Source organism: Crassostrea angulata, chromosome 8 (genome assembly GCF_025612915.1).
Source record: "Crassostrea angulata isolate pt1a10 chromosome 8, ASM2561291v2, whole genome shotgun sequence".
Taxonomy (NCBI): Eukaryota; Metazoa; Mollusca; class Bivalvia; order Ostreida; family Ostreidae; genus Magallana; species Magallana angulata.
This window is the reverse complement of record NC_069118.1, coordinates 32,326,904-32,340,081: the sequence shown is the minus strand read 5'-3', so window position 1 is coordinate 32,340,081 and position 13,178 is coordinate 32,326,904. Positions and strand designations below refer to the sequence as shown.

Sequence of the window (13,178 nt, the reverse complement as noted above, 5' to 3'; positions counted from 1 at the left end):
GTGAATACTTGACATGTGGATTTCGTTTTATTCGAGTCATGGTTGTTAACTGAAGGATGCAACTGTCCTCATGCATCAACAGTTAACTTAAATTAAAATGGAATTAAAGGACAGAAATTGGTTTGTTTACTCCTATTAGCAATAACAGTTTTAAAAAATAGAGCAGTTGTTATTTATAGAAAATGGACAGTGAAATAGATTCATCCAATATTTTCTATTATAGCAAAAATACACGCGTTATGATTTTTTTTCTTAGCAGGGGGTATCAATTGTGAGCTTGCTCAGAGTACCTTCTAGTTTTTATTTAAATGCTGATTTAGAAACCATTTTCCGTAAAATTTCTTTGAATTTCTTAATTGTTTTTATTAAGATGTGAATTGAGGATATATTTTACTTACTCAATTATTTTTAGCTTGAAATAATTTACTAGTCTTTATGATTTCATTTGTAGGTTGTTGTCCTGACTAACTCAAATTTGGAGTAGAAAATCCGAATTGGAGAGATCTGCCACAAGAACAACATTAAATCTATTCTGTTGATTCCAGAGGACTGTTTGCGTAAGTTTTAATTTTGTTGGACTTAAACTGATATTCGTTTATTGAATGAAATGGTTTGCCTTATTTATGAGGGTTAACCTTATTTTCTGCAAGCTTCCAACCGAATTGTCAGGTTTTCCATAATAAAAATTTCCATGATTTTAAAAAGGCATTCTGTATGTGATGAAAATTCAGGCAAAGAATGAATACCATTGGTGTATGAAGCTCCTTGTTGGTTGTTCCTTATCAGTCATAGTCGCTATAGAAACTAGGACTGAGGCTCATTGTCGGGTTATAGTAATGTTAATGTGGGGGTTTTGATTTTTGGCAGGGAGCTGTTTTGCGACTTTGGAGATAATTTTGTGGTGAATGATGTGGATGGGGAGGAGCCAATCACAAACATGGTGGCATCCATCACTAAGGTAAGGCAGACCCAGACAGATTAAAAAAAGACCCTATTCCTAGCTGGTGGTGCAGGGTTTGACATACAGTAAAGGACATTCTGATCAGGGTGAATGTGAAACACTAAATAAGTTAAAAATAATTTAAGTTAAAATTGATTGTTCCTTATTCAAACTTGAAATTTTTTTCTCATGGTGTCTGTGGAGAATGAAATAAAAAAAATTATATTCACAGCACTCTATTATGTAAAGATGAAAAAAAATAAATATACAAAAGTGTTCAAAAGGTGCGGGCTGAACAATTTGATCTATTTTTAGGATAAAGAGGGCGTGGTCACTTGTTTGGACGTGGCCCGCCATGGATACGAGGAAGGTGATCACGTCACTTTCAGTGAAGTACAGGGAATGACTGAGCTCAATGGGTGTAAACCAATCAAAATCAAAGTGTTAGGTAATTCTCCCTCAGTCTATTTGCTTTGGAACATTTGAATCAATTTACTGCAGAATATATGAATTTCCTACTTCACCTATATGTACACGTGTATGTTGAAAAGAACAGTTTTTGATTTACCTTTGGACTGTACCAATTTAATATTTGAAGATACATGTACATGTACGTATTAAAGAAAAGTTTTGTTGTGTTTTTGTTGTTGTTGTTATCTGATAAATGCTTTGTTAATTGCAGGACCGTACACGTTTAGCATTGGAGATACAAGAAAATTTTCCAACTATGAATGAGGGGGAGTTGTTTCTCAATTAAGTCAAGACGCATAAAACAATTCACTTTGTAAGTTTATACAACTGTATAATGTTTCAGTTTATTTTCTTCCAGCTTTTTCCTAATGATTTTTTTTTTAATGTTGTTTCAAAAGAAGGGTTCATTGTTGTAACTAAGGAATTTAATTTAAAAAAAAATTGTCTTCCTTAGGCCATCATTTTTTAATTTTTAGATTTACGAAATATTTTTCAAATTATTTGGGTAGGAGGAGGGAAAAAAAATAAAAATAAAATTGAAAAATTTGTCCATCGAGAAAAAAAAATGAAAATAAAACAATTTTTCGACAATATTTTTTTATTTTTAAAATAAGAACACATGTCCAGGAGCTGCCATTTTTTAAATATATAAGTAATTTTGGTTGTTGATGATGTTCTTATCATAACATATTTTATCCATGGGCACTGAAAATTTGTGTTAATATATTGTTTATGCATGTATAAAAACGAAGGTTTTTTTTATATATATACAAGTACATACTGTACATATACATTAAAACCACAAAAATTAAGGGAGTTTTCACTTCTTCCTTGCAGAAAAATAGGAAGAAGTTTGAGAAATCATTTATTTGATTAAGTTAACAATGCTATTCACAAATTCAAAATTTAAAATATTGTTACTGAAAATAAATTGGATTAGAAGCATGTCCATAAATGTCAGTAAAAAATCAAACAATTTTTTTTATTTAAAAAAGACGAACTAATTTTTAAAATTTTATTTATCTATGTAATTATACCTTTAATAAAGGAAATGTTTCGTTATTTTGTTAGCTTAATGACAAATAAAATCATTCTCTTTCCTTCAGTCATAAGACTCCTGTGTTCAGTGTGTTTAGGGTTATTAGTCCAACCCTATGACCCACTTACAACCATTATGTAGAGGATCTATTTCCAAACGGTTAAATTATGATTATTTTAGAATTTATTTTGCAAAAATGTTTTTTGAATAAGTAACTTATCATTTTCTTGCCAAGGAGTTTTTTTTTTAAATTTACGGAATTGTGATAGAAAAAGACTTCAACTTCTTTTTCTTGAGGAAATTCTGGCTAAGTTGCCGATCACAAAACTTAAAAGGGTCGTAAATTGTAGGGTTGGACGAAAGCAAACAGAAGTAGGCACAATGGTGGTTTTTTTGTGACTTCTAGTGCCTGTGACTTGATCGGAAAGAACTTGGTCTTTTTAATTAATCAATGCATGAACAACAATAATTCAGACTACACATACGTGATTGCATCAACATTATTTTTATTTTTACCAGAAAGGAAATTTCGGGTCGGAGGAAAAAATAAAATTAATAGCTAGTTTAGGTCCTTTTATTTTTATTTGAATTTTTAAAAAATAGGGTCGGCGGGTTTGTAAATCGAAATTAAAAAAAATGCTGGCCTTACAACTCATTACTGATTTTTTTTTCTTTGTGCTTTCAGAAATCCATCAAGGCTGCTATGGATGCCCCCGAGTTCCTCATGACAGACTTTGCTAAGTTTGACCGCCCCGGTCAGTTACACATTGGTTTCCAGGCTCTGTATGAATTCCAGAAACAGAAAGGACAGCTGCCTCGTAGTCGATGCAAGGTCAGTTTCAATTATATTCATAGAAACAATACTTTTATACTTCCAAATTCCAATTTTTTCTTTAAGAAACAATAACTTAAAACTTTCAAAGTCCCAATTTTTTTTTTTTGGGGGGGGGGGGGGGGGGGGGGGGGGTGAGTAATCAAAACTAAAAAAAATTTTGATTGTTGTTCATAGAACAGAATCAGTAAAATTTTGATTTTGAAGCTTTTTTCGCTCTTCTTTTTAAGGCTGAATCAGATGCTGATGAATTCCTTAAAGTTGTGAAAGCCTTGAATGAGAAGTCACCAGCTAAAGCGGATGAGCTGGACGAGAATGTAATGAGAGAGATGGCTTACACCTGCCGTGGAGACTTGTGTCCATTGGCAGCCATTATGGGAGGGGTGGCAGCTCAGGAGGTCATGAAGGTAAGGTCAAATGTCATATGATGATTAAAACTTTTTTTTTGTCTTGTTAATATGCATTTGATTGAAGCTATGTTCTACTATTAAAATTATTTTACATGAATCAAGAATTAGTTTAGTTTATTGAAAAAATAATACATTTAGCACATATTGGAAAAGATATTTGTATGGATTCCCATTTTCTCTGCCATGTGACTGTTTAAATCCATATAAAAAATTATGATAATGAGGTGTACAGGTAATAAGATGAGTTGATGTTGTTGTTTTCAGGCCTGCTCGGGGAAGTTCCACCCAGTGTGTCAGTACATGTACTTTGATGCTCTGGAGTGTTTACCAGAAGACAAGGACACCTCTCTGACAGAGGAAAACTGTAAACCAGTAAGTAACAGTTAACTGTAGTAACTGTAAATCATTGAGTACTTGTAGTAAATAGTACACCAGTAAGTAACTGTTGTCACCGTAAATCATTGAGTACTTGTAACTAGTAAACCAGTAAGTACCTGTTGTAACCGTAAATCATTGAGTACTTGTAGTAACTAGTAAACCAGTAAGTAACTGTTGTCACCGTAAATCATTGAGTACTTGTACAGTACCGATCAGACCCATCCTAACACCAGAGTAAATCCCAACTAAACCCTGGGTTTACTTTCAGGGCTTACTTTGGGTTTACTCTGAATTTGCTTTTTGGGTCAACTGTAGCACTGAAGTGTAAAGCAAACCCTTCATTTAACTTACCATCTTACTGTCTGTAATTTTTGCCTCTTGTATATTCCAAATACACATGTAACGTCTAATTTCAGAGTATGCTTCTGATCAGGGTTTACTATTTGTGTCCACTCTGGGTTTACCCTGGTTCCACTGTAGTAAACCCAGAGTAAACCCCGAAAGTAAACCCAGGGTTGAGTTAGGGTTTACAGTACCGATCAGACCCAACCTAACAGAAAGTAAACCCCAACTAAACCCTGGGTTTACTTTCTGGGTTTACTCTGGGTTTACTAGAGTGGACCCAGAGTAAACCCAGAGTGGACACAGAGAGTAAACCCCGATCAGAAGAATACCCTGAAAGCAGACGCTACATGTGTATTCGGAATTTACAAAGGGCAGGAATTACAGGCAGTAGGATGATAAGATAAAATACAAGTTTGTTTCACACTTCAGTGCGTATAGTTAACTCCAAAAGCAATTCTCGAGTAAACCCCGAGTACACCCAAAGTAAACCCCGAGTGGACCCAAATTTTCAAAAAGTAAACCCAGGGTTTAGTTGGGGTTTACTCTGGTGTTAGGTTGGGTCTGATCGGTACTGTAGTAATGAGTAAACCAGTATGTAACTGTCATAACCATAGACCAAATATTACATGTAGTAACTAGTAAATTAGAGAGTAACTGTAAAACAGTAACTAGTAATGTAAACCAGTGATTTCTAACAGTAAGTGTAAACCAGTAAGTTACTGTAAACCATTTAGCACGCCAATGGTTCAAAGAAGTTGAACATAGAATAAACAGCTCAAATTGATGCAAAATTGTCACTTTATAAGTATTTATCTATTGTCAGATTTAAAATCAAAACATATTTTTTGACTTTCAGACCAATAGTCGATATGATGGACAGGTAGCTGTATTTGGGTCAGATTTCCAGGAGAAGATGGGAAACCTCAAATATTTCTTGGTAAGTGCTGTTGATTTCTTTTGAATAACAGATTACAGTAATTGGATGATATGATATAAGTTATTGATATAATGCATACAATGTAAATGTTTATTTACAATTGTTACATCTTTGAGCAATGTGGAAACAGTTTATGATAAGACTGGTAACTTTGTTAAAGATTTTTACACATGAAGTATTCGAAGTGCTTGAATGAAGATATTTGAAGTGTAGTAATGTTAGAATTGTTTTGTAGGTGGGAGCTGGTGCCATTGGATGTGAAATGTTAAAGAACTGGGCCTTGATGGGTCTGTCTGCAGGAGAGAATGGACATATATATGTGACAGACATGGACATCATTGAGAAGTCCAACCTTAACAGACAGTTCCTGTTTAGGCCCTGGGACGTACAGGTCAGTATATATACATGCTCTGAGAGAGAGAGAGAGAGAGATTGTTTACAGTATGAATATAAGCTTAAAAATAAGATATCGTTGGAGTTTCATTTAAGAGGCCCAGGGGCTGACAAATACATTTTTTAAGCACTTGCCCTCGGGCAAGTGGCAAGGCAAAATTTACTTGCCCTACCTCAATATCTACTAGCCCAACCAAATTCTTCATTGTGATTAAAAATAAACAATACACATACCGTACGATGGTTTTGCCCTTCACTTTAAATTTTTCCACTTTTAATACTCAGTACTCTTCATAAAATATATAGTTCTTCCTCTTGGTTTTCTCGAGAGTTTGTTAAAAAATGAACACATAACATGTTGATATTTAGTTGGATTTGTTTTAAAGGTAAAAAAACAAACATTAACAGTTTTGGATGTTTTGATAATTTCTGTCACCTTAGGTGAATGTCCGAGATAATAGGTCACAAGCGCACACGTCTTCACGGCCATGATTTCACTAAGGCCGCAGAGGTGTTAAAAATAAAGGAAAAAAACCACGTCAAAATCCTATTGTGGTGTATAATTTTAACACCCTTAGATCATGAAGAATTTTCTAGAAAAAAGTGTGTATTATGTTCGGCAAAATACGGTACTTTCATTTTCAGTACATATGCGAAAGTTTAAAAAGTCACTTGCCCATGGGCAAGTCCCTACCGATTTTTTACTTGCCCGATCGGAAAAACCACGGGTGTCGGGCAATCGGATTTTTCAGCCCCTGAGGCCCATACCAATAGGAGATGTATTACTATTAGATTGCTCATTATACTTTTATTCATCCACGAAATTTTGTTTTAGAAACCTAAATCCTCAACAGCAGCCTGTGCTGCCAAACACATGAATCCCTACATAAACATCACCTCCCAGGAAAACAGGGTGGGGCCCGATACAGAGAACATCTACACTGACGATTTCTTTGAGAAGCTGGATGGTGTGGCTAATGCCCTCGACAATGTGGATGCAAGTGAGTTACTTGTTTTAAATTTTTTTTTCAACAAAATTGTATGCAAAGAACATAAATGGTACGATAATATTTCAGCAAACACCTGGTACTGTAATATTTCAGCAAACACCATTGATTTAAGAATTTTAAAAAGATTTAGATGATTTAATATTCATGCATCAACAGTACATGTGTATATGAAAAAAATATTAAAATGCTTATGAACATTTACCGGTAATAAAAACTGCATAATGCATAATTTAGTACAGTATGTTGTATTGAATAATAATCAATATGGGTTTGTTTTATTGCCCAGGATTGTACATGGACAGGAGATGTGTGTATTACAACAAGCCCCTGCTGGAATCAGGGACCCTGGGCACCAAGGGCAACGTACAGGTGGTCATTCCCAAACTGACCGAGTCTTACTCCTCCTCACAGGACCCTCCCGAGAAATCCATTCCTATCTGTACCCTCAAGAACTTCCCCAACGCCATCGAACACACACTACAGGTAGGGAATTCCTGTAGAGATCCCCAGACCTGTCAAGTTTCTGTTGGAAGTCTAAGGATTGTGTGTAGAGTGCTAAGTTCAAGGTTGAGAGAACTTGATAAAAGGAAAAACCTATAAATATTAGATTTTTTAGAAGAAAAAAAATTTGTTGTGCTAAAATTATGAGAAAATGAGACTAAAAAGGTTATTTTTTATTTTGTAACTTGATGAAGCTCCTCAATGTCATTGAAACTACATTATTTTTGTAATAATTTTTTTGAATGTTCATGTGTGTATTTACCACAATGCATGTACAAATTTGATATTTTGAAGCATGAAGTTGTGAAAGATCAAAACCTTCTAAACATGCAAAATTCTACAAATTGTTCCGCTGCTAATGCAACGCTATTCAAACAAGGTCTTTCAATTAATTCTGTGAGTCAATTCACAATAACGGTAATTACATATTTTCAATGCAGTGTACATACAGTACTCGCAATGATGATGTCACTCAAGTTGGGAACCACATCAGGATAATATACACCAATATACCAAATTTGGCCAATCTATACTTTTTTCAAAAATTTCCATAGAATATGGCTTAATTGCTGCCCTATTAGTTAAACTCTTAGATATATTATCCCTTTAATACTGTATAATTTGTGTTTTTGCAGTGGGCCAGAGACCAGTTTGAGGGACTGTTCATCCAGCCAGTAGAGGGCGCCCTTCAATATGCCACAGATCCTAAATTCCTGGAGAGGACTGCCAAACTCCCAGGCACACAGCCAGTAAGTCAAAACCAGGGGCATTTGTGATTTTCGTCCATTGAACATTCAAATTATCTTCATGTGCACAAGCCAATGTTGCATGAATATGCAAATAATCTCAGTTTCTTCCAACAGAAAATGGGGATACATTGAAGAATTTGTGCCCTTTTTCTTCCATAAAGGGTATCAATCGCCCTATTCATAATGAAATTTCTCCATGTTGTAATAAATATCCAATATAGTAGTATTTTTTTGTGTGATTAACGTTTGGTTTGCCTTGTGTACATATAGGTGGAGACACTACAAGGAATTAAGAAGGCCATCGTTGACGAGAGACCAACCAGTTTCCAGGACTGCGTGACTTTTGCCAGGAATCTGTTCCAGGAGAACTATAATAACAACATTCGTCAGCTTCTGTTCAACTTCCCTCCTGATCAGGTCTGTGTTGTTGATAGTGATTTATACACAGCTATTTCTTTTTATTGAATTGTCTTTATGCATGTACATGTACACTTATGAAAATCCATTGTCAGCTTATAATCTGATGGAAACCAAATTGCATAACAATCCTTCATAATAAAACTTAGGAAAAATTAGCATAATTGAAGAATGGGAGGGGGACAGAAAAGTTCCTGAAATTGTCATCTTAAGGTCAGACGACACGTTCCTCGAGAATCATTTTTGTATATCCTCGTAGTAAAGAGTTCCAATAAAAAAAATTAATTTTATAATTACTTTAAAAACGATCAAAATTTATTAATAATTGGTTATATGTCCAGATGGTCGAGTGGTTAGAACCGTGGACGCTCACTGCCAGAAGCTGGTTCTAAAGGTCGTGAGTTCAAAGCCCCGCCCCGGCGGAGATATAGTTCTATTATAGTGAATTTTGCTGTGCTGTAAATGTATTTATTTTTATATCAGCAATTCAAGTGTATTTTCAAGAAGATTATATAGAAAAATGCGTACTCTAGTATTTTGCAGAAATGCCTGGTAAGGTACCCTAATTTTTTGCAAGAAAGCTTGTCAAAGTAGTTGTAAACCATTAACAAATTCCTAGAAAAAGTTATCTAAAATTGAGCAACGTGACCTTAAGGATATGTCATGTGGAAATGGCATTAGAGAGCGTTTGTGTAACCTTGATGTTAATAACAGGAAAGCTTTGTGTGAATTTTAAGAGCTAAAATAAACAAATTAAGTATAGTACATAATGATGTATGGTTATTTTATTTATTATCAAATCCTCTACAAACTTAATAGAATAGTGTTAAGAGTTTTGTCATGAATAATAGAAAGGTAGAATAACTTGTGTTTGGTTGATTTTTTTGATCAGGTCACAAGTTCCGGAGCTCCATTTTGGTCTGGTCCAAAAAGATGTCCGCATCCACTGGAGTTTGATGTAAATAATGTAAGTTCAGTCTGTGATCTTCCTCTAACTATTATTTTGTATCTTAATTGAATTGTCAGTAATGTTTACCCTGCAATTCGATTCTCTGCAGGAAATAATCTTTGTCTTATTTTGTCCTCTTTATTGCAGACCACCCATTTCGACTATGTTATGTCTGTAGCTAATCTCAGGGCTCAAATGTATGGCATCAAACAAGTTCGGGATCCAAAGGCTATCTGTGATATGGTGTCAAAGGTCAAAGTGCCCGAGTTTAAACCTAGGTCAGGGATAAAGATTGAAGTGACTGATGCTGAAATGGAAAGAAACCAAGGAAACCTAGGTTTGTTGACAAAATCTGTTGTGTGTGTTGCAAACTCCTTGTGATAGATAAAGGATTTTTTAAAATATTTTTTCCCCACGTTTACACGAACATGCCTGTATTTTGGGATTTGAAGAAAAAAGATATTGCTTAAAATGATTTGATCTATTGTTTCTATGATGAAATAGATTTATTTCAGTCATTTTAACCCAAATACAGTAAAACACAGTTATAGCGAACACACTTATAATGAATTGAGACTTACAGCGAAGTGATTTTCACTCCCCGCGACTATATTACATGTTGTAAACTTGACGGATATGACGAATTACGCTTATAACGAAGCAAAATCGCCCGTCCCTGGTGCTTCGTTATAACTGTGTTTTACTGTACATAATGGACAACATCTTTTCACATTTATGCCCCCAGAGATGTAAGAAAAGGGTGTATTTTTTTTTAAATCTCCTCTTTGAATGCTTTTGAAAAAAAAAACCCCAGGTCTTAAATTGAACATCAAGGTCAAAGATGAATGTCATTCATCTAGTTAATGGTCAAATTTTTCACATTTGCTTACTATAGAAGGGATATTTTTTCATGAATTTTAAAGAGGCTTGGAGAAATTGTATAATTATTTTTCCAAATGCAGATGTTGATGCTGTGGAAAATCTACAAAAGGACTTACCCCCTGTGGAGAAAGTAAAGGCCATGAAATTAGTTCCTATCGAGTTTGAGAAAGATGATGATACTAATTTCCACATGGACTTTATCGTTGCTGCTTCCAATTTGAGAGCCGAGAACTATGACATTCCACCAGCAGATCGACACAAGGTATACTGAGGGGAATTAATGAATTAAAAGTAGATATGGTTGATTCATATGTATATATACACACAGTTAATGCAAAGTGTACATGTTAGTCAGTTCTTTAGATACTTGACATTTATGAAATGTCTGAAGCATATGTAAGAATCCCACTGTATGTGACAAATGTATTAAGTCTATATATACATGTACATATCATTAGGCTGTTTTGATTGGGTCTTGTTGCATGTGGATTTTGGGGTTGGACCGATCTTAAGATTTTTATATACCACTTACTAAAGAAAGATATATGCTGTTTATCAAATGATCAAGAATGATATGTACAACAGCCTAATTTCTAAAACAAAATGTAAAGAAAACTAATTTGTTTTTCATTCAATGTTTCAGAGTAAGTTGATTGCTGGAAAGATCATCCCAGCCATTGCTACCACCACAGCGCTCATCACAGGCCTAGTGGCTGTAGAACTCATCAAGGTATGTCTGGTCGTAAAGGGATCATAGCCACTCGTGCTTTGAGTGCAGGTTATGTTTTATGGCATAAATTGTGCATGTACATGTTCATTTTGATTTTGTTTGAGCTACGTTAGCTAGGGAAAGGTTTGTGTCCTTTACCAAGGGAACACTATATGTTCCAAGGATATTCATGCTCAGATCTGGAGGGAGACTAAATATAAAAAATAAACATTGGATCCCCCATCCCTTCTATAATAAAAAGGGGGGCTTTAACTTTTGAGCATTTTGTTGAATGTGAAAATTATATTCAGTAAAATTTTCTTTCATTGGGGGGAGAGGGGGGGATCCACCCTCTCCCCTGGAAAAAATCCTGGATCCACACCTGATCAAAATTATTTCGGCATGCATTTGTTGTAAAACTTGTCTTTCGATGTATGGTTATTACCACTTTTACAATATGAAAGTTCTCTTTTACAGCTTGTACAAGGACATAATAAATTAGAAAGCTACAAGAATGGATTTGTAAATCTGGCCTTGCCCTTCTTTGCTTTCTCAGAACCAATAGCAGCACCCAAGAACAAAGTAATTAATTCAATCTGAACTTTAAACACTGTGATACGCCTGTGTGCTCTTTCTCAAATACATGTGTATGTATATGTTTGTACTTTATTATTTTAGTATTATGACACTTACTTCACATTATGGGACCGATTTGAAGTTCAAGGAGAGATGACCCTACAGGAATTTTTAGATTATTTCCAGGTAAACAAGTCTGTTATTATTAGATAAATGTATGGACCCATGATTGTCTGTCAAAGCTGGAATTGATTTCATATATCCAGAAATGAGCGTTCTTTAAACATTTTGTTGGCTGTTAATAGATAGTACATTGTACATGTATTGGACTCTGTGACTCTGGGTCAGACACTTTGATGTCACCTTGATAATTATGATGTCAATATACCTTTGTAGAAAGAATACAAGCTGGAGATCACCATGTTATCACAGGGCGTGTCCATGTTGTATTCATTCTTCATGCCCCCCGCCAAACGACAGGAGCGACTGGGACTACCGTAAGTTAATCATGTTTTTGTGTTCTGAATTATTCAGGTCTTGGAAGAGTAAAAACATTCATGGTAGAATGTCAACTAGACAAAAATATTCTCAAGACAAAAATAATGAACTCGTAGAGATTTTGGTGAAACTGGATGTTTATAGCTCAGAGTAGATGGGGGTATTCTTGTATCAAGACTAGTTTAAGAAATTTTGTTTAGAAAACTGAAGTATTTTAACAAGCATTCAATTCATTATACTACAGTTCACGGTTTGTGTCAGAGGAATCAATTGACATGCAATAATATCTCAAGCAATGGTAGAAAAATCGACTTTCTTTTTACTTCATTTATGAACATTTCTATGCATTCTTTTTCTTATCAAAATGATGTATTGAATTGCAGATTATCAGAAGTAGTGAAAAGAGTCTCCAAGAAGAAGATTCCTAGTCACGTAAAAGCTTTAGTGCTGGAGCTGTGCTGTAACGATACGGAGGGAGAGGATGTAGAAGTTCCGTACGTTAAATACAATCTACCACAGTCGTAATGTTAACACTGCCCTAGAGACCGCAATAGGTATCCCCACGAGTGGTGACCAGACACTAGACATTCTCATATTGAGAGACTTATCAACAAACAGTCGGACAAACGGATGACTGATGCACAGTCAGTGAAGTGCAATGAACATAATTACAAAGATTTTTCTTCTTTTTGACTGTTGTATATTTGTATTTCTCAATGATGTAATATTAACTTGTGGACTTGTGTAAAGGAAAACAAAGCAAACAGTAATTTGATTGTCTTACTATAGTATTCTCTGTACACAGACAGGTTTGGTAGTGTGCATAATAATTTATTCTGTCTTTATGAAACTTTAAAAAAAAAAATAAATGAATAGAATCATAAAAGTTTAACGAGTTGTTGCGTATTTTCTTAAAAGACTTCGTTTTCAACAAGTATTCTAATTTGGACTGTGAATCTTACCATTAATTAAAGGGTGGATTGGGGTTTTTAGCTGACATTAACTTAAAGTTCAAATGAGAATTTCTGCATGCATGATCATCTATTATCCGCCCATCCATCCATAAACTTTTCACATTTTCAACGTCTTCTTTAGCACCACTGGGCCAATTTTAAGTAAACTTAGTACAAAGCATCTTTATG

The 13,178-nt window shown here is 34.7% G+C and overlaps 1 pseudogene; it reads left to right on the top strand.

Moving 5' to 3' along the window:
- The first annotated feature begins 930 nt into the window (after positions 1-930).
- Positions 931-12,928, top strand: LOC128158787 (ubiquitin-like modifier-activating enzyme 1; annotated as a pseudogene).
- The last annotated feature ends 250 nt before the right edge of the window (positions 12,929-13,178 follow it).